The sequence below is a fragment of the Saccopteryx leptura genome, chromosome 3 (assembly GCF_036850995.1).
Source record: "Saccopteryx leptura isolate mSacLep1 chromosome 3, mSacLep1_pri_phased_curated, whole genome shotgun sequence".
Classification (NCBI taxonomy): Eukaryota; Metazoa; Chordata; class Mammalia; order Chiroptera; family Emballonuridae; genus Saccopteryx; species Saccopteryx leptura.
In genome coordinates, this window is record NC_089505.1 from 152,515,302 (window position 1) to 152,540,732 (window position 25,431).

General features: G+C 39.3%; 1 protein-coding gene and 1 non-coding gene across 3 annotated transcripts in view; one reads left to right on the plus strand and one right to left on the minus strand.

Moving 5' to 3' along the window:
• Positions 1–25,431, plus strand: part of DNAJB4 (DnaJ heat shock protein family (Hsp40) member B4) — a 45,612-nt gene that overhangs the window by 4,929 nt on the left and 15,252 nt on the right. The window lies entirely within an intron of this gene.
• Positions 16,471–16,572, minus strand: LOC136402027 (U6 spliceosomal RNA). The gene has a single exon (XR_010750930.1). It is a non-coding gene; the product is annotated as a U6 spliceosomal RNA (small nuclear RNA).

Here is a 25,431-nt window from a genome sequence, read left to right on the forward strand (position 1 = left end):
TCAGCATGGCCTTTTTCAGCAGGCATTTTAAGAGTGGCAAAATTGTATAGGCTTTACTGCCTCACCTTTGTACCCATCACCTACCTCCTAACAACTCTTAGCCAGAAAGATCTGATAACTTTATGCCATACTTGAATATGTGTCATTTAAACCAGGCCTGTGTTTTCTCAGTAAGCAGTCACAACAGAGTAAGGTTAGATAGGGGAAGAGTGGCCACTTCAAATTAAAGTAAATGGTACAGGATGTTAAGGATATTTGATCATTAGGATGGTCATTGGTTTTAGTGACTTTTATATCCTTTTTGATTGAATTTCTAGGATTCTGTTCAGACTAAGATATGAATGGAAACAGAAAAGATTTGCATTTTTAAGGACAAAGTGGCTAACACAAATGTAACTTTGGAACATTGTGGAGAAGAACAATTTGACCAGTGTCTGAAACTGGAGGCAGCTCCATATAGTGTAAAAGACTCTGGACTTGGCTCCAGAGGATCTAGATTCAAGTGTGACCCATGTGTCCTTTGGTAAGGCATACTTGTTCCTTTCACCAGCATACCAAAATGAAAAGATAATTTAATCTGTTCTGAAAAGTAGCCAACAGTAAAGGATTATAAAAGAAATGTTGTTTACAGTAATTTCTATTTTCCTTTTCAGGATTCACCAGAATGTCATCTCACCCTCAATTATTAGGAATTTCTTCTCTGATTTGGATGCTAGATTTGATGATGTGTCTGTTTGAAGAAGGGCTGTTAGAGGATTGATGGATACTAAGATATTGCTTATGACCAATGATTTGCCCCAAATCTAGCCTTTATCCTTGTTATTCCCTCCTGTTGATAACTGTAGAGCCCCTGTGCCTTTGCACATATTTTTCTCTGTCAGGAGCAATTCTCACGTCTTTAATTTTACTGTTTCCTGGTAACTCCCATTTTTTTCAGAGAGCTTGTCTACAACTCTCAAATTTAGAGATTTCAATTTCTCATAATATTTATTCTTTATTTGGAATTCCCAAGGATTGTAAGGTCCATGACAGAAAGAGCTGTCTTTTTCTGTGTCTTTAGTGCATAGCACCCTCTAAAACATAGCAATATCTTGTAGTTAGGGCTATATATTAGACACTGTTCTAAGTTCTTTACATGTATTTAATTCATTATCTTAATGGTTTTATGAGATAAGTGCTATTAAAATCTCCCATTTTGTTGGCCCTGGCTGATTGGCTAGTGGTAGAGCGTCTTCCTGGCATATGGACGTCCTGAATTCAATTCCCAATCAGTGCACATTGGAGAAGCCACCATCTGCTTCTCCACCCCTCCCTCTCCCCTTCTCTCTCTCTCTCTCTCTCTCTCTCTCTCTCTCTCTCTCTCTCTCCCCTTACTGCAGCCATGGGTTGGTTGGAGCAAGTTGGCCCTGGGCACTGAGGATGGCTCTAGGGCCTGCCTCAGGCACTAAAATAGCTCAGATGCCAAGAAATGGCCCCAGATGGGCAGAACATCGCCAGGTAGGAGGCTTGCCAGGTGGATCCCAGTTGAAGTGTATGTGGGAATCTGTCACTCTGCCTTCTCGCTTCTCACTTAAGAAAAATTTTTAAAATCCATTTTGCTGGGATACAAGTAAGTTAACTAACTTTCCCAAAATCACCTGTTAGTAAGTGTTATAGCTGTGATTTGAACCCAGGCAGCCTGACTTGAGAGAATGGAAGAATCTATAAAAAGTCAAGTGACGAATATTTCTATAATTTCTAGGGTATGGTTCACAACTTAGTATTTCTTACTTACATTTTTAAAACATTTACATTCATTTTTATCAAGACTTAGGCCAAAAATTTTCATGGAAAGTCAGCTCTTAATGTAAGGTAATAAATATAGATTACTTACAAAATTTAAAGAACCCACGTGTTATACAACATGATAGAAGCTATTTTTCTATATTGTTAATTGTGTTGGGTGGATTAGTAATCTAGAATATATAGTGCTTTATGGTATGTGTATATACACATATCTATATGTGCACATATATAAATCTATATATGTACATACATGCATGTATATTTATGATGACTAGTGTTATTTTTTCAAATACATTATTCAAGGGTTTATTTGTAGTTCACATTACTAAAAAGATTGTAAACCTCAACAAGGCAAGGATAGGATTAACTAATTTTTTTCCCCTGTATTACCATAGCACCTATGAAAGTGTGCTGTTTTTCTGCATATTGTATTTCTCTACAAAGTATCTCATCTGCCAGAAGATGCATATTAAGAGTTTTGAGATTAGACTCTTCTGAGACTTCTGAGTAAAATTCTTTATAATTTAATATTAGAACAATTAATGCTTGAGACAAAGATTCTTTGTGAAAATGAGATAAATTTTTTCTGCCCTTTAGGACCCCTTTAGTAAAGATGGAAGGGGAGGGGTTTGCTAAAGTATCATTTCCAATTTTACTGCATTCTTCAAATCTAATGAAAGAATGAACATCTCTCTACCTGACCAGTGCTGGTGCAGTGGATAGAGAGTTGATGTGGGATGCTGAGGTCCCAGGTTGAAAACCCCAAGGTCACCAGCTTGCGTGCGGCATCATACAAATGACCCCATGGTTGCTGGCTTGAGCGCAAAAGTCGCTGGCTTGAAGCCCAAGGTTCACTGGCTGCACTTGAGCTTCCCCCGTCAAGGTATGTGAGAAGCAGTCAGTAAACAACTAAAGTGATGCAACTACGAGTTGATGTTTCTCATCTCCCTTCTTTCTCTTTTGCTTAAAAAAAAGAACATCTCTCATTACTGTATCATGCAAAGGGCCTCTTTGAATGTATATATATAGAGTGCTTGCTTAGCTAGCTGCATACATGTTGGCATCCTGTCTGTAAGCAGGATCTATTCTTGGACCAGAATCATAGATCTAATGCGGCATCATAGAATATATAAAAAATTGAAAATAATTAGAAAACTTTAGAGCTGCCTGCCCTTGCTGGTAAGCCATAACATTCCCAGCTTCCTGTTATTTTAGGCATAATGCTGTATTGAAAATTGGGGAGTCCTGAAAGCATTTGTCTCAAAAAACTGGCCTATACTACCCAGTTTCTTTTGTTTGTTTTTTATTTATTTATTTATTTTTTACAGAGACAGAGTGAGTCAGAGAGGGATAGACAGGGACAGACAGACAGGAATGGAGAGAGATGAGAAGCATCAATCATTAGTTTTTCATTGCGCGTTGCAACACCTTAGTTGTTCATTGATTGCTTTCTCATATGTGCCTTGACTGTGGGCCTTCAGCAAACCAAGTAACCCCTTGCTGGAGCCAGCGACCTTGGGTTCAAGCTGTTGGGCTTTTTTGCTCAAGCCAGATGAGCTCGTGCTCAAGCTGGCGACCTCGGGGTCTCGAACCTGGGTCCTCTGCATCCCAGTCTGACGCTCTATCCACTGCGCCACCGCCTGATCAGGCTCTACTACCCAGTTTTTGAATGTTTTTAGCTAATTCTACAGCATGCATTCCAGTAACTTAAAGCTGAATTATAATGCTTCAGAATATAACATAAAATGAAACGGCAGAATATACATCACACACACACACACACACACACACACACACACACACCCCAACACACACATGGTTTCAGAATTTACTTTAAATTAGGTCTATACTTATTCCCTAAATGTGTTTCCCAACCTGTGTCTGCAGCTTTGTCTAAAACCTATTTTGCCATTTGCCTCAAAAATAAAATATCTAAAATGAATTAGTATACTTACTGATCTTATACTCCCTTTATTGTATGGTTTAAAGCATTGGTCCCCAACCTTTTTTGGGCCACAGACCGGTTTAATGTCAGAAAATATTTTCATGGACCAGCCTTTAGGGTGGGACGGATAAATGTATCATGTGACTGAGACAAGCATCAAGAGTGAGTCTTAGATGGATGTAACAGAGGGAATCTGGTCATTTTTTTAAAAATAAAACATCATTCAGACTTAAATATAAATAAAATGGAAATAAATGTAAGTTATTTATTCTTTCTCTGCGGACTGGTATCGGTCTGTGGCCTGGGGATTGGGGACCACTGGTTTAAAATGTTTATTTTTTGCCCTTGCTGGTTAGAGCATCGTCTTGAATTACAGAGGATGCCAGTTTGATCCTGGTCAGGGCACATGCATGAACAGATTGATGTTCCTGTCTCTCTCTTACTCCCTCCTCCTCTCTAAAAGCAATTTATAAAACATGTTTAGTTTATTCTTTCTTACTTGGATCATGTATTTGTACATTAGTTCTTTTGAATTCTGTTATATTTATCTTTTCCATGAAATTTTTAGCCAACTAAAGATCCAGATTAATTTAATTTTTAAAATTGATTTTAGAGAGGAAGGGGCTGGGAGAGAAAAACACTGACCCATTGCTCCACCCATCCATGCGCCCATTTGGTTGACTCTTGTATGTACCCTGACTAGAGATCAAACCCACAACCTTGGCATACTGAACAAAGCTCCAACCAACTGAGCTACTCGGGGCAAGATCCAGATTAAAAATGATCTTTTTCATGAAATTAATCAATTCTTACTTAATTCAGTGGTTGTGTTGGTTACAGAGAACTTTTAAAATATGAAGGTTGAGCCCAACCCCCAGTCCCAGAAACTAATTTAATTGGTCAGTATCTGCCCTATAAAACTTACTAGGTTGATCCACACTTGAGAGCCACTGAAATGTAACTTTTGTCAGACTTATGCTTATTTTTAATAAAGCCTTGCACTTTGTTATCTATTGTTATGGTCATATAGTCCTGAGACCTCAAGGTCTAGAAACATTTTCTATTTTTGAACTCAATCAACTTGGCCTATCCTATCTGCTAGGGCAGTATTTCTTTAAAAATTTTTTTTAAATTTATTTATTGATTTTACAGAGAGAGGAGGGGAGAGAACAAGAAGTATCAAGTCATAGTTGCTTCACTTTAGTTGTTCATTGATTGCTTGTTGTATGTGCCTTGACTGGGCAAGCCCAGGGTTTTGAACCAGCAACCTCAGCATTCCAAGTCAATGCTTTATCCACCGCCCCACCACAGGTTAGGCTAAGGCAGTATTTCTTTTATTTATTTATTTATTTATTTATTTATTTATTTATTTATTTATTATTATTTTTTTTTACGGAGGCAGAGATAGACAGGGACAGACAGACAGGAACGGAGAGAGATGAGAAGCATCAATCATCAGTTTCTCACTGCGCGTTGCGACTTCTTAGTTGTTCATTGATTGCTTTCTCACATGTGCCTTGACCGTGGGCCTTCAGCAGACCGAGTAACCCCCTGCTGGAGCCAGCGACCTTGGGTCCAAGCTGGTGAGCTCTTTGCTCAAGCCAGATGAGCCCGCGCTCAAGCTGGCGACCTCGGGGTCTCAAACCTGGGTCCTTCCGCATCCCAGTCCGACGCTCTACCCACTGCGCCACCACCTGGTCAGGCAAGGCAGTATTTCTTAAACAAGGGCTATGAGCATCATTTTGGGTGCTTTTAAAAATATGAGTACCTGGCCTCATCTGTTGAGTCATGTTTCAAGGTCTCTATATCTTTTTCCCCTACCAAAACAAGCTTCATCGAGGCTTAAAAAAAAAATAAGCATCATAGTTGATTCTTAAACTTATCAAAGTTGAAAAACTGCCCTTTTATACAAAAATTTAATACATGTTTTCAGAATTAAGCTGAATTAAAATTTGTTTTCCCAGATAGGCTAATAAATGTTCTGAATACAGAGATCTTGTCCTTTCCACTTTCCCCTCTGTATAAGAGGGCTGGTCAATTTGGTTTATTCGGTATGGCTTGGTGCTTTTATGTTGATAAAAACTTAATATAAAGTTGAACTTTTTATTATCATACTTAAACTTTCCTGCAAAGCTAGGGCTCAACAAATTGTTGAAAAATGGTTGAGTATGTCATGAACATTGGGGGCCTTTGAGACTAGATGGCACTGAAGAGTGACTCCACTTAAAATTCTCTTAGAATATTAGACTTGAAGGCTTCTGGTCAAAATGGCAGAGTAGGTATCAATATATGTGGTACTCATGTTCTCCCACATCCACATCACAACTACATCTGAACTATAGAATAACCATCATTCAGAACTGCCTGAAATCTAGCTAAACAAGATAAGGGTATAAAGAAGCCACAACAAGACTGGTAGGATGAGTGCAGATGCTGAACTCACGTGTGGCATTTAACAATCGGAGGAGATCTCTCACCTGCAGAAGTCTGAGGAGTAAGGGGTCTCAGTCCCAGCCCAGGGTTTCAGTGCCAGGAAATGAAGTCTCCATAACTTCTGGTTGTGAAAACAAGTAGGATTATGGCTGAGTGAGATGGAAATATGCTGGACAACCAAGTGCTCTTCTTAAAGTGCCTATGAGTGGACCTAACTAGTTCGCTCTCTCAGCTCCAGTGCTGGAGCAGCAGCTCAAAAGGTGCCCAGAACATATGGGGAGGAACTGACTTGTCCAGCAAGGGCTGAAGGGGCAGCTCTCTCCCAGAGGGAAGTGCTGGCATAAAGCATTGTTCCTTTACTGAGCCCTTCCCCCATAGAGCCCAAAGGTGGGTGGCATATCTGTTTGCCCTGGCCAACATTGTTTGCCCTTCTCTGGTGGTTTTCTGAGATGCTGCCCCATCCACCTTGAGGGGCCACTCTAAAAATTTAGTGGCTTTTAAATATAAATGGCCCATCTTGGCTCATGCTGTGGACTTTCCTAAAATCTCTCAAAGGTTTTCAAACTCTCAATAAGCAGCATTGGGCCTTGGCGTACCTTATGTATCTTGTTAAGTGGCCCAAGGCATGGCACTAGTAGCAGCTGGCCCTCCTTTGCAGTTTGGCCTCTCCTGGGCACCTCAAAGCTCAGCACAAGTTTTTAAACTTGTAACTGAGATTGCCTTGTAGCTCATGTCTGGTGGCCGTAGATCAGTGGTTCTCAAACTTTTTGAAGTTGGGGCGCGTTTAAAATCCTACAAATAATTGTAGGCGCACTATATATGAATTTCTGAGATATGTTATAATAAGTCAAATATTAAAAAAAAATAAAGTCCAAGCGTGCTTTTATGGTAATTAAGCAAAATAAATACGACAAAATTAAATTTATTCTAACATTAAAAAATATTTTTGTTACATTTTTTGTTATGCTTTTTAGAATTCGTAAAGAGGGGTTAAAAAATAAAAAAAAACACAAAAAGTTATCTTTTTATATATAGATACATTCTTAGTAAGATTTAGTAAATTCAGCAGGTCCCGGAGTGAATGTGTTAAGTTTTTTCGTTCTTGTGTTTATGAGAAACAGGAGCCTAATGTGTCCTAGCAATTTCTTCAGTGTTTGGGCATATATTTGAAAGGCAAACTCTCATTTCCTTGTCAATACATTGAAAAATTCCTCTCTTTTTAGACTTAATTGTGTTAAGGGTAGAAAATCCTAATTCACATAAATAGGATGTTGAAAATTGTAGTAAAATATTCAAAGCTTTTTTAAATATTGCCACATATTCTTTTACAGAAATCCAAAAGGCTTCAAGAGACAATTCCTTATGTTTAATCATCAATCCACAATCAGTGGATTTAGCTGCCAGTTCTTCTTCTTCTGTTAATGTTAAACCAAAATCACTTGAAGCTTCCATAAATGGGTTTCTAATCCAACAGTATTATTCAGTGTTAAGTGATGGAAAATGCTATAAATTAAATTCTGCCTGTCAGCCTTCAAGTCCTATTTTATTTACACTTAACTTTTGCTTACTTCCGGAATTGGATTCTTCAATATCATGCTTCTTTTTGATAAATCTATCCATTTTATTTGGGTGTATTTATCTAAAAGTAATATAATGATGTGTTAATAATAAATATAATAATGATGTGTTAACAAAAAGCGCTATTTCCATAATGAAATGGTATAATAGAGTAACTATTGTATATTTATGTTTATATCTGGGCACATGCCACGAACCAGTGCAGCTAGTAATTCCAGGTCCTGAGTGGGAATGGTGTGGAATTAAGAAAATACACGGAATTAAGAAAATATGGGATTGGGAGGGTCCTGTAATTGCTGCTGGCAAGTACAAAGCGTGCCCCCAAACCACATCTTGCTTTATTTATAGCAGGGGTCCCCAAACTACGGCCCGTGGGCCACATGCGGCCCCCTGAGGCCATTTATCTGGCCCCCGCCGCACTTCTGGAAGGGTACCTCTTTCATTGGTGGTCAGTGAGAGGAGCATAGTTCCCACTGAAATACTGGTCAGTTTGTTGATTTAAATTTACTTGTTCTTTATTTTAAATATTGTATTTGTTCCCATTTTGTTTTTTTACTTTAAAATAAGATATGTGCAGTGTGCATAGGAATTTGTTCATAGTTTTTTTTATAGTCCGGCCCTCCAACAGTCTGAGAGACAGTGAACTGGCCCCTTGTGTAAAAAGTTTGGGGACCCCTGGTTTATAGGGCAAAGTGAGCCATTAGCATATCAATGAGATTTTTGATCATGTTTCCAAGGTAACCCAAGAATTTTACCAAGAGCAGAAAACCCCCACCATACATATCATCTTAACTTTACACCAAATAAAGGATAGGAGAAACTTGCCTCCAGTCATTTGGGGGTACATGGGGGGTAGTGTAAACAGTCCAGCACCACAGCTTAACAGCCTTTTGCAACCTAATCAGGCAAGTGAGGTGAGGGTTGGGCAGACTGTCAGTTTACAGCCAATTCCCCACACCTCTGTCCCCCAAAAATCTAAACTCCAAAAACCCTGTTGGTTTTTTGGTCCCCAACAAGCACATATTTCTCTGGAATACCATAGGACGCACCTGGAAATCTAAGGAGCACATTTTGAGAACCACTGGTGTAGGTGGTGGCTGACCTTGTCCTGCACCTCCTGGGAGGCTCCAGAGCAAGTGCACCTGGTGGACAGTGTTAGGCCAAGCCTGACTACCACCCAACCATCTCCATGTATGGCACACTGGAGAGGTAGACTGATGGGGCACCAGAGCCTAACTGAACTGATTCCTGTTCCATGGGGTTTGTGTCTACACAGCAGATGTTCCAATGTGGTCTTGGCCAGTTGTTGAAATTGATTGGCCTGAGGATAAATTCCTCTCATTGATGTGGCAACAGCAGTCAAGGCTCAGCTTCATCAGAAGGAGGCATACAGCCCACAAGGGGTGCACCTGCAGTACCCAGCTCAGGTGACTGACAGGCTGCGCCAGTGGGCCCTGCAGAACATCTATCACATACAGTCTCTTCCAAGATTTCAGAGTCATAGCAGCTCTACCTAATACATAGAAACAAACACAGGGAAGCTGCCAAAATGAGACAAATGTCCCAAGTGAAATAACAGAACAAAACGCCAGAGAAGGAACTAAACAAAATAGAGACAAGGACTCTACTAGATGCAGAGTTCAAAACACTGGCTAGAGGATGCTCAATGAGTTTAGGAGGAGTAGATGAGCTTAGTGAGAACTTCAACAAAGATAGGAAACCAAAATAGAGATAGAAAACAAAAAGAACCAATCAAATGAATAATACAATAACTGAAATGAATAATACAAGGACTCAGAGTGGATGAAGCAAAGTATCAGATCAGTGATTTGGAAGATAAGAAAGCAGAGAATACCCAATTCGAACAGCAAAAAGAAAAACCTGAAAAAATGAGGATAGTTTAATGGGCTTCTGGGATCACTTCAAGTGTACCAATGTATCATGAAGGTACTGGAAAGAAGAGAGAGAGCTAAGAATTGAAGACTTATTTGAAAAAATGACAAAACTTCTTTAACCTGGTGAAGGAAGTAGACATACAAATCCAGAAATTGTATGGAGTCCCAAACAAAATGAACCCCAAAAGGCCCACACCAAGACATGATTAAAATGCCAAAGTTTAAAAACAAACAGAATCTTCAAAGCAGCAAGAGAAAAGCTGTTGATTACCTACAAGGGAGCTCCCATAAAAGTGGCAGCTGATTTCTCAACAGAAGCTTTGCTGGCCAGAAGGGATTGGCTTGAACTATTCAAAGTGATAAAAAAACAAGGACCTATAACTAAGATTACTCTACCCCGCATTTAGAATCCACACACAAATAAAGAGCTTCTAAGAAAAGAAAAAGCTAAAATTCATCACCACCAAACCAGTGTGTTAATCCTTTGAGTAGAGAATTTTTTTCATCCTCACTGATGCCTGGGAGTGAGTTTTTTTAAAAAAATGAAATTAGTTCCAGTTTTATTAACTTAAAATCGTGTTTATTTGATAACCAATTTATAGAAACAAGAATAACACACATTTGCCTTTCTTTAATGTTGCCTTACACATTTTTAAAATAAACATCGTACTCTGGATGGTCAGGAGGCACGAGGACGTACATAAGCATTTGTACTACTCAAGGGTTAAAAGGTCTTCTTTCATAAGAAGAAGAAAAATATCAAAAAATGAATAATAAAATAGTAATGAAATATGCCCTGGCCAGATAGCTCAGTTGCAAAGGTTGTGGGTTCGATTCTTGGTCAGGGCACATGCAGGTACAGATCGATGCTTCTGTCTCTCCCTTTCATTCTCTCTCAAATTGTATCATAAAAATAAAATGGTAATAAATATATACCTTTTAATAATACTCTAAATGCAAATAGATTAAATGTTGCAATCAAAATACAAACAGTGGTTGAATGAATAATAAAATAAGACCCTATATATGCTGTCTGTACAAGACTCAGTTCTTTTTATTTATTGATTTTAGCAACAGAAGAAGAGAGGGAGAGAGACAGACAGCAACATTGAGCTGTACCTGTATATACCCTGATCAAGGATCAAACTGGCAACCGCTGCCCTTCGGGACAATGCTCTAACCGATCTGTCAGACCAGGGCAAGACTCACTTCAGATCAAAAGACACATAGACTAAAAGTAAAGGGATGGAAAAAGTGATTTCATGAAAATGGACATGATTAAAAAAACCCAAACACCTGGGATGACAATACTTCTACCAGACAAAACAGACGTTTAAATAAAGGCTATCACAAGAGACAAAGAAGGATCCAGAAATTTCACTTCTGGGTATTTATCCTAAGAAACTAAAAACAACTCAAAAAGACATATGCACCTGACCAGGTGGTGGCGCAGTAGACTGTCAATCTGGGACACTTAGGACCCAGATTTGAAACCCCGAGGTTGACAGCTTGAGCACAGGCTAATCCAGTTTGACCACGGGGTTGCCAGCTTGAGCATGGGATCTACATGATCCCATAGTCACTGGCTTGGTTGGAGCCCCTTCCCCCTGCCCTAGTCAAGGCACATAGGAGAAGCAATCAGTGAACAATTTAAGTGCCACAACTAAGACTTGATGTTTCTCATCTCTTTCTCTTCCTGTCTGTTTCTGTCTCTGTCTCTCTCTTGCTTAAAACAAAAACAAACAAACAAAAAAATAGACATGCATCCAGCCCTGGATGGATAGCTCAGTTGGTTAGAGCACCATCCTGATGCATGGAGGTTGCGGCTTCAATCCCTGGTTAGGGCACATACAGGAACTGATTGATGTTTCTGTCTTTCTCTAAAATCAGTCAATAAATAAAAGACATATGCATCCATATGTTCATTGCAGTATTATTTGCCATAATGAAGTTATGGAAGCAACCTAAATGTCCATCAATAGATGAATGGGCAAAGAAGTAGTGAATATGTACAATGGAATATACCGTATTTCCTATGTATAAGACGCACCTTTCCCCATAAATTTGGGGTCTAAAAACTGGGTGCATCTTATACAATGGTTGTAGAAGTGTCGCATTTCAAATGCCACAGATGGAACTGAGGATGAGGCAATATATGAAGACAGTGATTCGTCATCAGACACATATGAGGACAAGCTAATGGATGGAAGTTTTTTTTTTTTTAATTTTTTTTTTTTATTCATTTTTAGAGAGGAGAGGGAGAGAGAGAGAGAGAGGAGAGACAGAGAGAGAGAAGGGGGGAGGAGCTGGAAGCATCAACTCCCATATGTGCCTTGACCAGGCAAGCCCAGGGTTTCGAACCGGCGACCTCAGCATTTCCAGGTCGACGCTTTATCCACTGCGCCACCACAGGTCAGGCGGATGGAAGTTTTGACAGGAGTTGTATGGATGAATAAAACTTGAGTTTAATACCTTTATGTAGCCCTGGCCGGTTGGCTCAGCGGTAGAGCGTCGGCCTAGCGTGCGGAGGACCCGGGTTCGATTCCCGGCCAGGGCACACAGGAGAAGCGCCCATTTGCTTCTCCACCCCTCCGCCGCGCTTTCCTCTCTGTCTCTCTCTTCCCCTCCCGCAGCCAAGGCTCCATTGGAGCAAAGATGGCCCGGGCGCTGGGGATGGCTCTGTGGCCTCTGCCTCAGGCGCTAGAGTGGCTCTGGTCGCAACATGGCGACGCCCAGGATGGGCAGAGCATCGCCCCCTGGTGGGCAGAGCGTCGCCCCTGGTGGGCGTGCCGGGTGGATCCCAGTCGGGCGCATGTGGGAGTCTGTCTGACTGTCTCTCCCTGTTTCCAGCTTCAGAAAAATGAAAAAAAAAAAAAAATACCTTTATGTAATACTTTTTTTTTCAAATTTTGGGCCCCAAAATTAAGGTGTTTCTTATACATGGGGAAATACAATAGCTCACCCATTAAAAAAAGAATGAAATGTTACCATGTGCAGCAACGTGGATGGACCTAGAGAGTATTGTGCTGAGTGAAATTAAGTCATATAGGGATGCCATATGATGTCACTTGTATATGGAGTTAAAAAAAAAATGAACAAGCAGACTAGAAACAGATTCATAGATACAGTAAACATTTTGATGGTTGCCAGGTGGAAGGAGGGTTGGGGAATGGGTAAAGAAGGAGAAGGAATTAAGAAGTACAAATTGGTAGTTACAGAATAGTCATGGGGATGTAAAGTACAGCGTAGGGAATATAGTCAATAGTACTGTAATTACTATGTAGGTGTCAGATGGGTACTAAATTTATGAGGGTGATCACTTTGTAAGTGATATAAATGTGAAATCACTGGGTAATACACCTGAAACTAATGACCTCAATTGTAATTTAAAATTATTTGGAAAAAAAAGAATATTAGACTTGGAAAGGCCTTGAAGATCAATCCATTTCTTTCATTTTGTAGTGGAAGAAATTGTGACTCAGATTGCTTGAGTGTCATGTAAAAATGACAAGACTAATCACAGAGCCAAAACTGTATTTCTGATTCAGTGCCTTATTTCATGAAATAACTTCTCTATGAAGCAGCAATGATTCAGTTAAGTTTCAGATTGGGTTAAGGGCAGGCTTTCTGCTCCTTAGAGACGAGGAGAAGAATCTGCAAAACCAAAACCATTTTGATTTTTGTAGTCGGGCCATCTACCTTTACTCATATGTACTTTTTGAAGTAGATTAGATTATCTGAAATTTTTATCTGACAATGGATGGGTATGAGATGTAAAACTCACTTGGCATACAGTTTTGTTGTTTTTTAGTGGAACTTTTCCTCTCTATCCTGACATTTCCATGTCTCTATTTATAGCAGTGATCTCTTTGGAATTTGCCTTCTGAATCTGTTTGTTCTTTTATGTTGCTTCATATTAACTGATATTCTCATTTCATTTTTAAAACAATGTATTTGAAAGGACATGAGAAGGTAAATAAGAAATTTAAAATTTTTAAAAAATATATTTATTAATTTTAGAGAGAGTAAGGGGGAGAGAGAGAGAAACATTGACTTATTGTTCCACTAATTTATGCATTCCTTGGTTGATTCTTGTATGTGCCCTGACCAGGAATTGAACCCCCAACCTTGGCATATTGGGACGATACTCTAACCAACTGAGCCAGGGCTGAATTAAAATTTTAAGAAGAAGCATCTGTAATTACTATTTTCCTATGAGTTATCATAATTGTAATACCTAATGATACATATACTAATTTTTCAAGATAAAATGGTAGTTAATTTTCTAAATTTAAAAACATATGAAGTCTAAAATTTATTTTATTTAGGACAGATGCTACTTGTAGATTAACAACCTTGCTCCTTAACTATATACAGGGTGGGACAAAAGTTTACAGTTGTTAATATGGAAAATAATATAATAATTAATAAATAATAATATAAGAATAAACTTTTATCTACTCATAACTGTAAACCTACCTCCTGTACTTAGATATAAGCAACAATCAAGAGAGTTTAGTTGTTTCTAAATGCTAAACTCTTTAAGAGCAGGGACTATTTTATTTACCTTTGAAATTAACATAATAGTTGGCATCCAGTAGGTACTTAGTAATCTATTCATTTATTCAACTCCGTAAAACTGTTGGGCATTGTTCTAGTAGCTGAATATATACCAATGAACAAAATAGATGATATCCTTTCCCTCATAGAGCTTATTCTAGTGAGTAAACATAGAATGAAACCATGAATCACTTTGCAAAGACTTTGTATTTGTTTTCAGATAGTTACTTGCATCAACCTAAAAGAATATTCTGTAGTTTAGTAAACAATGGGTTGAAGAGTTGGAATGGGAGAAACAGTAATTAGATCATTCATTCATTAAACATGTGTGTCCTAGTGTGAGTATATAATATTATTTGAAATCACATAATTGCCAGTCATTGTCTTCCCGATTATCATTTAATTTTTGTGTTCTATTTGTAACCTTGAGTAAAAGCCTTAGTTGCTAGCCAGGCTACCACCAATTTTCATCTCGAATCAGATATCTTTGAGTGTAGTGTCTCTGACAGTGCTGGTCCAAAACTTCATACATGTCAAAGTTCTAGTTGTTACTGGTTGACTGTGCCAGGGCACTTGTCTCTTTTAGTCACTAGTGTATACCAAATGCATAAGATGCCATATAGTAGATGTTGGTAAACATTAATCAATCCTTGACCAATCAAGCATGACTGGTGGTGGTGCAGTGGATAGAGCGTTGTCCTGGGATGCTGAGGTCCAAAGTTCAAAACCCCAAGGTTGCCAGCTTGAGCGTGGCTCATCTGGTTTGAGCTCAGGGTCACCAGCCCTGCTGTGCACACCTTTGTTCATTCTAGAAACCAGGGCAATATAAAACCTGTCCAAATCTCCACAGTTGAGTAGCAGATTGATTTATTACTTTGGCCATTTCTCATTTTGTATCATAGTGATCCTACTTTAGTTCTCATAATTATTCATGTCATTAAATTATTCACTTGTTAAAAACTAATCGAATAGCAATATATTATAAATAAGGCCTAGTACTAGAAAATAAGTTCTAGAGGGGGAAAAAAAAAGACCTCTCAGGGAGGCACAGAGCATAAGACAGACGATTATGTAGAGTGTCAGACTGTGACGCAGAGGGCCCAAGTTTGAAACCCTGAGGTCACCGGCTTGAGCACGGTGCTCATCTAGTTTGAGCAAGGATCACCAGCTTGAGCCCAAGGTCGCTGGCTTGAGCAAGGGGTCACTCAATCTGCTATAGCCCCTTGGTCAAGGCACATATGAGAAAGCAATCAGTGAACAACTAAGGTGCTGCAACAAAGAATTGATGCTTCTCATCTGTCTCTTTCCTGTCTGTCTGTCCCTATCTGTCCTTCTCTCTCTGTCACACATACAAAAAATAAACCTATATAATTGTATTAACCAGTGTCACCTCAATAAATTTAATTAATAATTATAAAATATGTAGAGTGTACACTGTGGTAATTTGATATATGCATACACTGTGAAAACATTCCTCCCTCTAGTTAATTAACACATCCACCACCTCACATATTTATCTTTTTAAAATACGAAATACTGCCTGACCAGGTGGTGGCGCAGTGGATGGAGTGTCAGACTGGGACACAGAGGTCCCAGGTTCGAAACCCCAAGGTCACCAGCCTGAGCGCGGGCTCATTTGGCTTGAGTACGGGGTCGCTGGCTTGAGTGTGGGATCATAGACATGACCTCATGGTCTCTGACTTGAAACCAAGGTCGCTGGCTTGAACCCTGGGTCTCTATAGCTTGGGCAAGGGGCCACTCATTCTGCTGTAGCCCCCTGGGTCAAGGTACATATGAGAAAGCAATCAATGAACAACTAAGGTGCTACAATGAAGAATTGATGCTTCTCATCTCCCTTACTGTCTGTCTGTCCCTCTGTCTATCTCTGTCTCACAAAACAACAACAACAAAATATTCCAGCCTGATCAGGCAGTGGCATAGTGGATAGAGTGTTGTGCTGGGATGCTGATAACCCAGGTTCAAAACCCCAAGGTCACCAGCTTGCACACAGGCTCATCCAGCTCACCAGCTTGAGCATGAGGTCTCCAGCTTGAGCATGGGATCATAGATATGACCCCAGGGTTGCTGGCTTGAGCCCAAGGTCGCTGGCTTGAGCAAGGGGTCAGAGGCTTGGCTGCAGCCCCCCTGGTCAAGGCACATATGAGAAAGCAATCAATGAATAACTGAGGTGTGCAACTATGAGTTGATCATTTTCATCTCTCTGCCTTCCTTGTCTGTCCTTCTGTTTTTCCATCTCTCCTCTCTCTCTAGCTAAAAAAAGAGTTCTGATTCATTATTTTAAATAATTGCACAAGGGGCATGCTAATCTTCTCTGTATTATTCCAATTATAGTACTGTATATGTGTCGCTGAAGCAAGCACTAGAAATAAACTTTTTTTTAGAGTTCATCTGTTAAGATTTTGTTTTTCCTAAATGTGTATGTTCAGTTCATAGGTTGAGATTTCTGAAAAATTGGATTGCAGCATTGGAGATGATAAGGAATCTTTAGATCTATACTGTCTAATACAGTAGCCACTAGCCACATGAAGCTGTTAAGTACCTGAAATGTGGCTATCTGAATTGAGATATTGTGTGAAGTATAAAATTCACACTGGGTTCTGAAGACTTAGTGTATAAAAAGAATGTAAAATAGCTTACTGATAATTTTTATAATGATTACATGTTGCAGTGATAATATCTTGGGTTAAATAAAATACCTTATTAAAATTAATTTCACGTGTTTCTTTTTACTTTTATTAAAATATGTGTTCTAGAAATGTTTGAATTACATATATGGCTTATATTTGTAGCTCACTTATATACGATATTTCTGTTGGACAGCACTGCTCTACGTTATGTAATCTTTCAATATATTCAGTGTATAATCAAATACCAATTTACATGATCCATCTAGAAATTCTATAGTTTCTTTTGGCTCTTTTATTAATACAGAAAAGTGCCATAGAAAACACTTTATTTTTCTAGATTCCAAAATGCTAGGAAAGTATAAGATTAGCTCACTGTGCATTCACTAGTGCTCTAGTAAGCTTTTCAGTGTCTTCTTGTAAAAGAGGGCAAGAAAGGACAAGTGGTTACGTTGCTATTTTATTAGAACACATGTTATCACCACAAAATAAACCAATTCTACACTCTCAAACAGGAAATGATTTTTTTAAAGCATAAAATGTTTCTGATACCTGGGTATCTCCAGATAATTCTAGCAATTTTTATGAACAACTTCTTCCTTTTATTTTTTTTTTAATTTTAATTTTTTTAGAGAGAGAGATTATGAGAGAGAAGGTGAGAAGCAGTAACTCATAGTTGCTTTCACTTTAGTTGTGCATTGATTGCTTCTCGCGGGTACATTAACCAGGGCCTAGCCAGTGTCCCCTTGTTCAAGCCAGCGACCTTGGGCTTTTCATGCCAACAACCTTTGGGCTCAAGCTGGTGAGCTTTGGGATCATGTGGACTATTCCCTTGCTCAAGTGACTCTACACTGACAAACCCACACTCAGGGCCAATGACCCCAGCGTTCTCGATAGATGCTTTATCTACTGTGTCACTACTGGTCAGGTTTTATACATTTCTGAAGGCAATTTTATTTTACCTATTTTAAAGGCATGTACTTTTTTATTTTTTTGAATTTTAAATCATTTTGGTAAAGACTATTAAAATTAGATGTGTTTATTTTATTCTTTTAAACTTTATTTTATTTATTCATTTTGAGGGGGGGGGGCAGGAAGCATCAACTCCCAAATGTGCCTTGACCAGACAACTGCAGGGTTTTGAACCAGCGATCTCAGCGTTCCAGGTCAATGCTTTATCCACTGCGCCACCACAGGTCAGGCCAAATGTGTTTGTTTGTTTGTTTGTTTTTCTGAAGCTGGAAACAGGGAGAGACAGTCAGACAGACTCCCGCAGGCGCCCGACCGGGATCCACCCGGCACGCCCACCAGGGGCAACGCTCTGCCCACCAAGGGGCGATGCTCTGCCCCTCCGGGGCGTCACTCTGCCGCGACCAGAGCCACTCTAGCGCCTGGGGCAAAGGCCAAGGAGCCATCCCCAGCGCCCGGGCCATCTTTGCTCCAATGGAGCCTTGGCTGCGGGAGGGGAAGAGAGAGAGAGGAAGGAGGGGGGCGGGGTGGAGAAGCAAATGGGCGCTTCTCCTATGTGCCCTGGCCTGGAATCGAACCCGGGTGCCCTGCACACCAGGCCAACGCTCTACTGCTGAGCCAACCTGCCAGGGCTTTTTTTAAATTTTTTTTTTCCCCAAAGTGTTTTTTTAATCAATGCTTTGTGCAGAAAAAGTATTACAAAATCAAGCAATGACATAGTATCAAAATTTGAACACTTTGGGGATTATTAATATAACTATAGTGACAGAATACTGGGAAATTTAGATGATATACAAAGTTAGTGTAGGAGAGTTAGTACTGATAAAAGCTTTCTTCCTATCAATCTTTTTAGCTTAGTTTGGCGTCTTTTCAAATACTAATGAAACTTTGTTAACAACCCTTTACCTTACTGAGAGAACCAAAAAGCTCCAAAAAAAAAAATGATACTTAAGAAATAAAGCTAGCTTTTGAATTTTGTTTCAAAGACCTAATGAATGAGCATTTTTTAAATTATTATTTTTATTTGATTTAAGAAAGAGAGGAAGGGAGAGAAACATCAATCTATTCCTGTATGTGCTGTAAACCCAGGGATTGAACCCACAATGTTTGTGTATCAGGATGATGCTCTAAGCAACTGAACTATCTGGCCAGGACTTGTAATATTTCTTTTTTTATTTTTTTAGCAAGCTGGAGAGGGACAGACAGGAAGAGAGAAAGATGACAAGCATCAACTCATAGTAGTGGAACCTTAGTTGTCTATTGATTGCTTTCTCATATGTGCCTGGACCAAGGAGGCTGCAGCCAAGCCCGTGACCCCTTGCTCAAGCCAGCAACCGTGGGCTCAAGCCAGCAACCCTGGGTCATATCTATGATCCCATGCTCAAGCTGGAAACCTCATGCTCAAGCTGGTGAGCTGGATGAGCCTGTGTGTAAGCTGGCGACCTCGGGGTTTTGAACCTGGGTCCTTAGCATCCCAGTACAACACTCTATCCACTGTGCCACTGCCTGGTCAGGTTGTAATTTTCTTTTTTTTTTTTTCTTTTTTGTGACAGAGACAGAGAGAGAGGGACAGATAGGGACAGACAGACAGGAAAGGAGAGAGATGAGAAGCATCAGTTCTTCATTGCAGCATTTTAGTTGTTCATTGATTGCTTTCTTGTATGTGCCTTGACTGGGGGGGGGGGGTTACAGCAAAGTGAATGACCCCTTGCTCAAGCCAGTGACCTTGGGCTCAAGCCAGTGACCTTGGGCTCAAGCCAGCAACCATGGGGTTATGTTGATGATCCCAGGCTCAAGCCAGCAACCTCACTCAAGCTGGTGAGCCTGCACTCAAGCTAGCGACCTTGGGGTTTTATACCTGGGTCCACCGCATCCCAGTCAATGCTCTATCCACTGTGCTACTGCCTGGTCAGGCATCTAATTTTCTTTTAATAAAGGACTATGGTTTTATGGAATAATGTCATCAATGTTTGAGCATTAGAGTAAAAATTAAAAAATACAAACACTGCCCTGGCCAGTTGGCTCAGTGGTAGAGCATCGGTAAGGTGTATGGATATTCTGGGTTCAAGTCCTCGCCAGGGCACACAGGAAAAGCACCTATCTGCTTCTTCACCCTTTCCCCTCTCCTTTCTCTCTACTTCTCTCTTCCCCTCCTGCAGCCAAGGCTCCAATGGAGCAAAGTTGGCCCCAGTACTGAGGATGACTCTGTGGCTTCTGCCTCAGAAGCTAGAATAGCTGTGGTTGCAACAGAGCAACTTCCCTGGTGGGCATGCCAGGTGGATCCCAGTTGGGCACATGTGGGAGTCTGTCTCTCTGTCTCCCTGCTTCTCACTTCAGAAAAATACAAAAAATACACTAATTTCATATCTTTGTTAAAAATATAGTAGCCTTGCCCTGGCCAGATAGCTTGGTTGGTTAGAGCATCATCATGATACGCAGAGGTTGTGGGTTTGATCCCGTCAGGGCACATACAGGAACAGATTGATGTTCCTGTTTGTCTTCCTCTTCTCTCTCTAAAAATAAATTAATTAAAAATACACAAACCGGTTCTGGCCGGTTGGCTCAGTGATAGAGCGTCGGCCTGGCGTGCAGGAGTCCCAGGTTCGATTCCCGGCCAGGGCACACAGGAGAAGCGCCTATCTGCTTTTCCACCCCTACCCCTCTCCTTCCTCTCTGTCTCTCTCTTCCCCTCCTGCAGCCCAGGCTCCATTGGAGCAAAGTTGGCCCGGGCACTGAGGATGGCTCTGTGGCCTCTGCCTCAGGCGCTAGAATGGCTCTGATTGCGGCAGAGCGATGCCCCAGATGGGCAGAGCATTGCCCCCTGGTGGGCAGAGCGTCGCCCCCTGGGGGGTGTGCCGGGTGGTTCCCGGTCGGGTGCATGCGGGAGTCTGTCTGACTGCCTCCCTGTTTCCAACGTAAGCAAAATACAAAAAATTTAAAAAAATTAAAAATAAAAAATAAAAATACACAAACCTGGCTGGTTAGCTCAGACAGTTAAAAGCATTGTCCCAAAACAACAAAGTTGTGCGTTTGAACCCCTGTCCGGGCACACATGGGAAGCAACCAAAGAATGCTGACTGAGTGGAACAACAAAGAATGCTTCCCTTCCCCCTTCCTTCTCTCTCCCCTCCTCTCTTTGTCTCTGTAAACATCAATAAAAAGGTTAAGCCTGACAAGGCGGTGGCACAGTGGGTAGAGTGTCAGACTGGGACACAGAGGACCCAGGTTCAAAACCTGGAGTTTGCCAGCTTGAGTGCAGGCTTGCCAGCTTGAGTGCACAGTCACTGGCTTGAGCATGGGATCATAGACATGACCCCATGGTCACTGGCTTGAGCCCAAAGATTGCTAGCTTTAAGCCCAAGGGTGCTGGCTTGAGCAAGGGGTCACTTGCTCTGCTGGAGCCCCCAGCTCCCCCACCCCGGTCAAGGCACATATGAGAAAGCAATCAGTGAACCACTAAGGAGCCGCAATGAAGAATTGATGCTTCTCATCTCTTTCCCTTTCGGTCTGTCTGTCCCGATCTATCTCTCTCTGTGTCTCTTAGGGGGGAAAAAAAGAGTTAAGCCTTGGCCGGATAGCTTGGATGGTTAGGGTGTTTCCTGGAGTGTGGAGGCTGCCAGTTTAATTCCCTGATCAGGGCACATACAGGAACAGCTTGATGTTCCTGTCTCTCTCTCTCTCAAAAACAAATAAAGTAATTCAAAAAACCAATAAAAGACCTATACTGCAGCCTTAAAAGGAATTAAAGGGAAAAAAAATACATGTTACAAATTCTTGCTAGTTTTTGTTCTCTTCAACCTTTCTGCCACACATACACATACCTATAATATCAAAACAAGCAGGGATTTGTGTGATTTATAACTAATATTGCAAATAGACTATTATATATTACTTTTGGTTTTGTTTTTATTTTTACTTTTGAAAACATTTATTAAATGAGCTTTGTTCACATCTTTTCTTTGCTCCATTTTCCCTAAAGGCTGACACTACTGTTCCCTTTATATACTTTATTTTTGTCATGATGATTATTTATAGGGATAACAGTTCCTTTCCTCCCCTCCTAAAAAAACCACCACATTTATATCATACAAACTTGGATGATGAAAATTTAATGTAAAGTGACTGTGTAATGGATTTTCAACCCCTAAATAATAGAGGAAAGAGCTGTCGGAAAAAGTGAATGTTAGAGTGAAATGTCTCTGAAATATTATGAGGTTTAATAATTATCATATTGACCCATTACCTTATTGCATCTCATTGCAATTAGTATATTTTTATATATAATAATTATTTGAACTACTTTCTAACCACAAATTTTTTAAGTATGTTATTTACAGGGATTTTAAAACCATTTTAATAACTGTTCCCAAATGTTTGAAAGAATTATTTACAAAGCTGTAAGTGTACAAGTATGTGCTGATTTTATTAATAGCTAGTAGATTGTCTTATTATTTAAAGTCTTAAAATTATAATGACTTTGCCTGACCAGGCGGTGGTGCAGTGGATAGAGCATCAGACTGGGATGTGGAGGACCCAGGTTCGAAACCCAAGTTCGCCAGCTTGAGTGCAGGCTCATCTGATTTGAGCAAGGCTCACCAGCTTGATCAAGCCCAAGGTCAATGGCTTGAGCAAGGGGTCACTCGGTCTGCTGTAGCCCCCCCTCTGGCCCAGTCAAGGCATATATGAGGAAGCAATCAATGAACTAAGATGCCGCAATGAAGAATTGATGCTTCTCATCTCTCTCCCTTCCTGTCTGATCCTATCTCTCTCTCTCTCTCTCTCTCTCTCTCTCTCTCTCTGTCACACACAAAAAAAGAATTATAATTGCTTCCTCATTAATTAGAAATTTCCAAGTTGAGGTGAATTCTGGCCTCTCCATTTTACCACTGTTATTCTTCTATGTGTTTAAAAAATTTGAAGAACTGTGAAAATCTTTTTATCACCCTTCTCTATGTGGGGAGAACCAGATTTCTTTTAATTTGTTAATAATGCATTTCTCAGAAATGTAAAAATCCTAGTCTTGAGTTCTAAAGTCATTTAATATGTCAAGTCCTTATACTATTTATAGCTTTCTGAATATTATTAAATCAGATAAAAAATCTACTTTTTCTCTTCTGTTTTACCCACCAGAACACTTTAGGCATTTCTCGCACTTTTGGAGATTAACTATAGAATAGGTGGTTTTTATTATATTTTACCCTGCTTGAGTTGCTGATCTCTGCACTAGACTCCAATTTGCAGCATGCTTTTTTTTTTTTTGTAGGAGTCTTAAAGTGACTTTGTATTTTTTTATGTTTTTTGGATCTGAAAATTTATCTTTTGATATTGAGTATTTCTTAGTGGGACTAAAAAATTTGCTGAATAGCTGACTGACCTTTATATCTTGTAAGCAAGCTAGATAGATGTTATAAATTTCTAATACCAAGGTGTTTTTAAAGTAGGCTTGAGAAAAAGAAAATTCTGGCTTTCAAAGATGAACATCTGAAAGAATTATTGAATCATTAAAGTAAGTCTGCTTGGCATTAGAGTAGGTGTTCTCATACCTTTAGAGGTTAACATGAGATCATCGCCTTTTCATTATATCCTAAACATATATGTACATTTACTTTTCTTCATAAACGTTTTAAGTTTACAGACTTAAGATACTTAAGTATAAGGCTCTTTGCAATTCTTTTTTCTAGGCAGTTCTTTTTACATTTTCTTATTAGTCCATCTCTCCAGTATTATATTAGAAATGGAAGCATTTTTGTCCTGGCCAGATAGCTCAGTTTGAGCATCATCCTGAAGCTCAGGTTGCCGATTTGATCTCCAGTCAGGGATTGATGTTCTTGTCTCTCTCTCCTTTGCCCTCTCTAAAATCAATAAAATAAACATTAAAAAAAAGAAAGAACACTTTTCAAAACATGAGGAAACTGTATAGGAAATAGAAGAGTAGTTAGCCCTGGCACAGTGCTCACTATTAGAATGTTGTCCCGACACGCCAAGGTTGTGCGGTTTATCCCTCGTCAGGGCACAATCAACCAGTGGTTTCATAAATAAGTGAAATAACAAATTGCTGTTTCTCCTTTCCTTTTTCTCTAAAATAAATCAATACATTTTTTTTAAAAGACTTTATTTATTTTTGAGAGGAGAGAGAGAGAGAGAGAGAGAGAGAGAGAGAGAGAGAAGTGGGGGGGGGGGAGCAGGAAGCATCAGCTCCTGTATGTGCCTTGTCCAGGCAAGCCCAAGGTTTTGAACTGGTGATCTCAGCATTCCAGGTTGACACTTTATCCACTGTGCCACCACAGGTCAGGTCATATAAAAAATTTTTTTTAATAATGATTATATAACTTGAGAATATTTCTCATAAATATTCAAAAATACATATAAAGAAAGTAGGCATCAAAAGGATATATAAATGCTATCTTATAAAATTTGTTGATAAAAATACAAAAAACAAATAACCATAAATATTCAGAGGAAAGAAAAGGATTAGAAGGAAATACACTAACATTTAGCAGCAGAGATTACCTATAGTGGTATGATAGGGAGGTTTTTAAAAAATTTTTTTTCTATTTTCCAAAATCTCTAACAATAATTTATATTTATAATTAAGGAATATGTGTTTTTAAAATAAAAAATATATCTCATATTACTTCCCTGAAAATAGTGTATCCAGATTTTAAGCTGATTCTGTTAAGGTCTTGTAAGAAACAGGAGTATTTACTATTTGTAACCAGATACATTTCTCCTGTCTTTCCTACAGCAAAACATTTTTTTCTTCTTTTTTTTTTTTGCACAAAAGTTCTTTAGTGACTCTAGGAATGGGGGTGTCTTAATTTTGTTTTAGTTGAAGTAACTAAAGTCAGATATGAAGATTTCATAAATATTGGTTTGCCAGAATATTAACTTTTGTATGTTTCAAAAAACTATTTAAAATCATTAGCTAAAATTATATTTAAGTACTTTACTTATTTAAAATATTGCTTTTGAAGTTTAATAGCCTTTTTACAATATGAAATTGGTATATTGGCTTCCTGGCATTCTTGATTGGATAGACCCCAGGAATTTTGAAAATGACACAAATTTTTGAAAAACTTAAAAAACCATATTTTAATATTATATATCTTACATTTGAATAACTTGAAGTTGAAATGAAAATACCTAAAATAAGTTCATAGGTACTTTCATTTTTTGTAATAATTTTAACTTATTTTAACATTCATAGAATGCTTAATATCTATACTTTGGTTGCTTTTCACAGAGAATGGTGTAAAAAATGCGTAGTTATGGCATTCTATGCTGTAATGTTGGTATCTTAATCTACTTGTCCTCTTAAAAAGGAAATAAAAAAAAGGTACAGCAGGAAGGAAAATGAATAGTTAATCACGGAGGAGGAGAAAATCTAGCGCAGTACTTTGACTAGCGGCAGCTGGGGAAGTGACGTCCTGTAGCATTTGCTGTTCTAGAAAGTACAGAGACACGTAGTGAAAATGGGAGGATCTAGGAGGCTGTCTCCTGTGTAGTGTATATTTATCTGTAAGTGAGCCGTTGGGGAAGGAATAAATTCGGAGATGCTGTCTGCTTGCTGCCTAAAGACAGCGAAGGTGAATTGCTGATTAACTTTTAAAATACCCTGCTT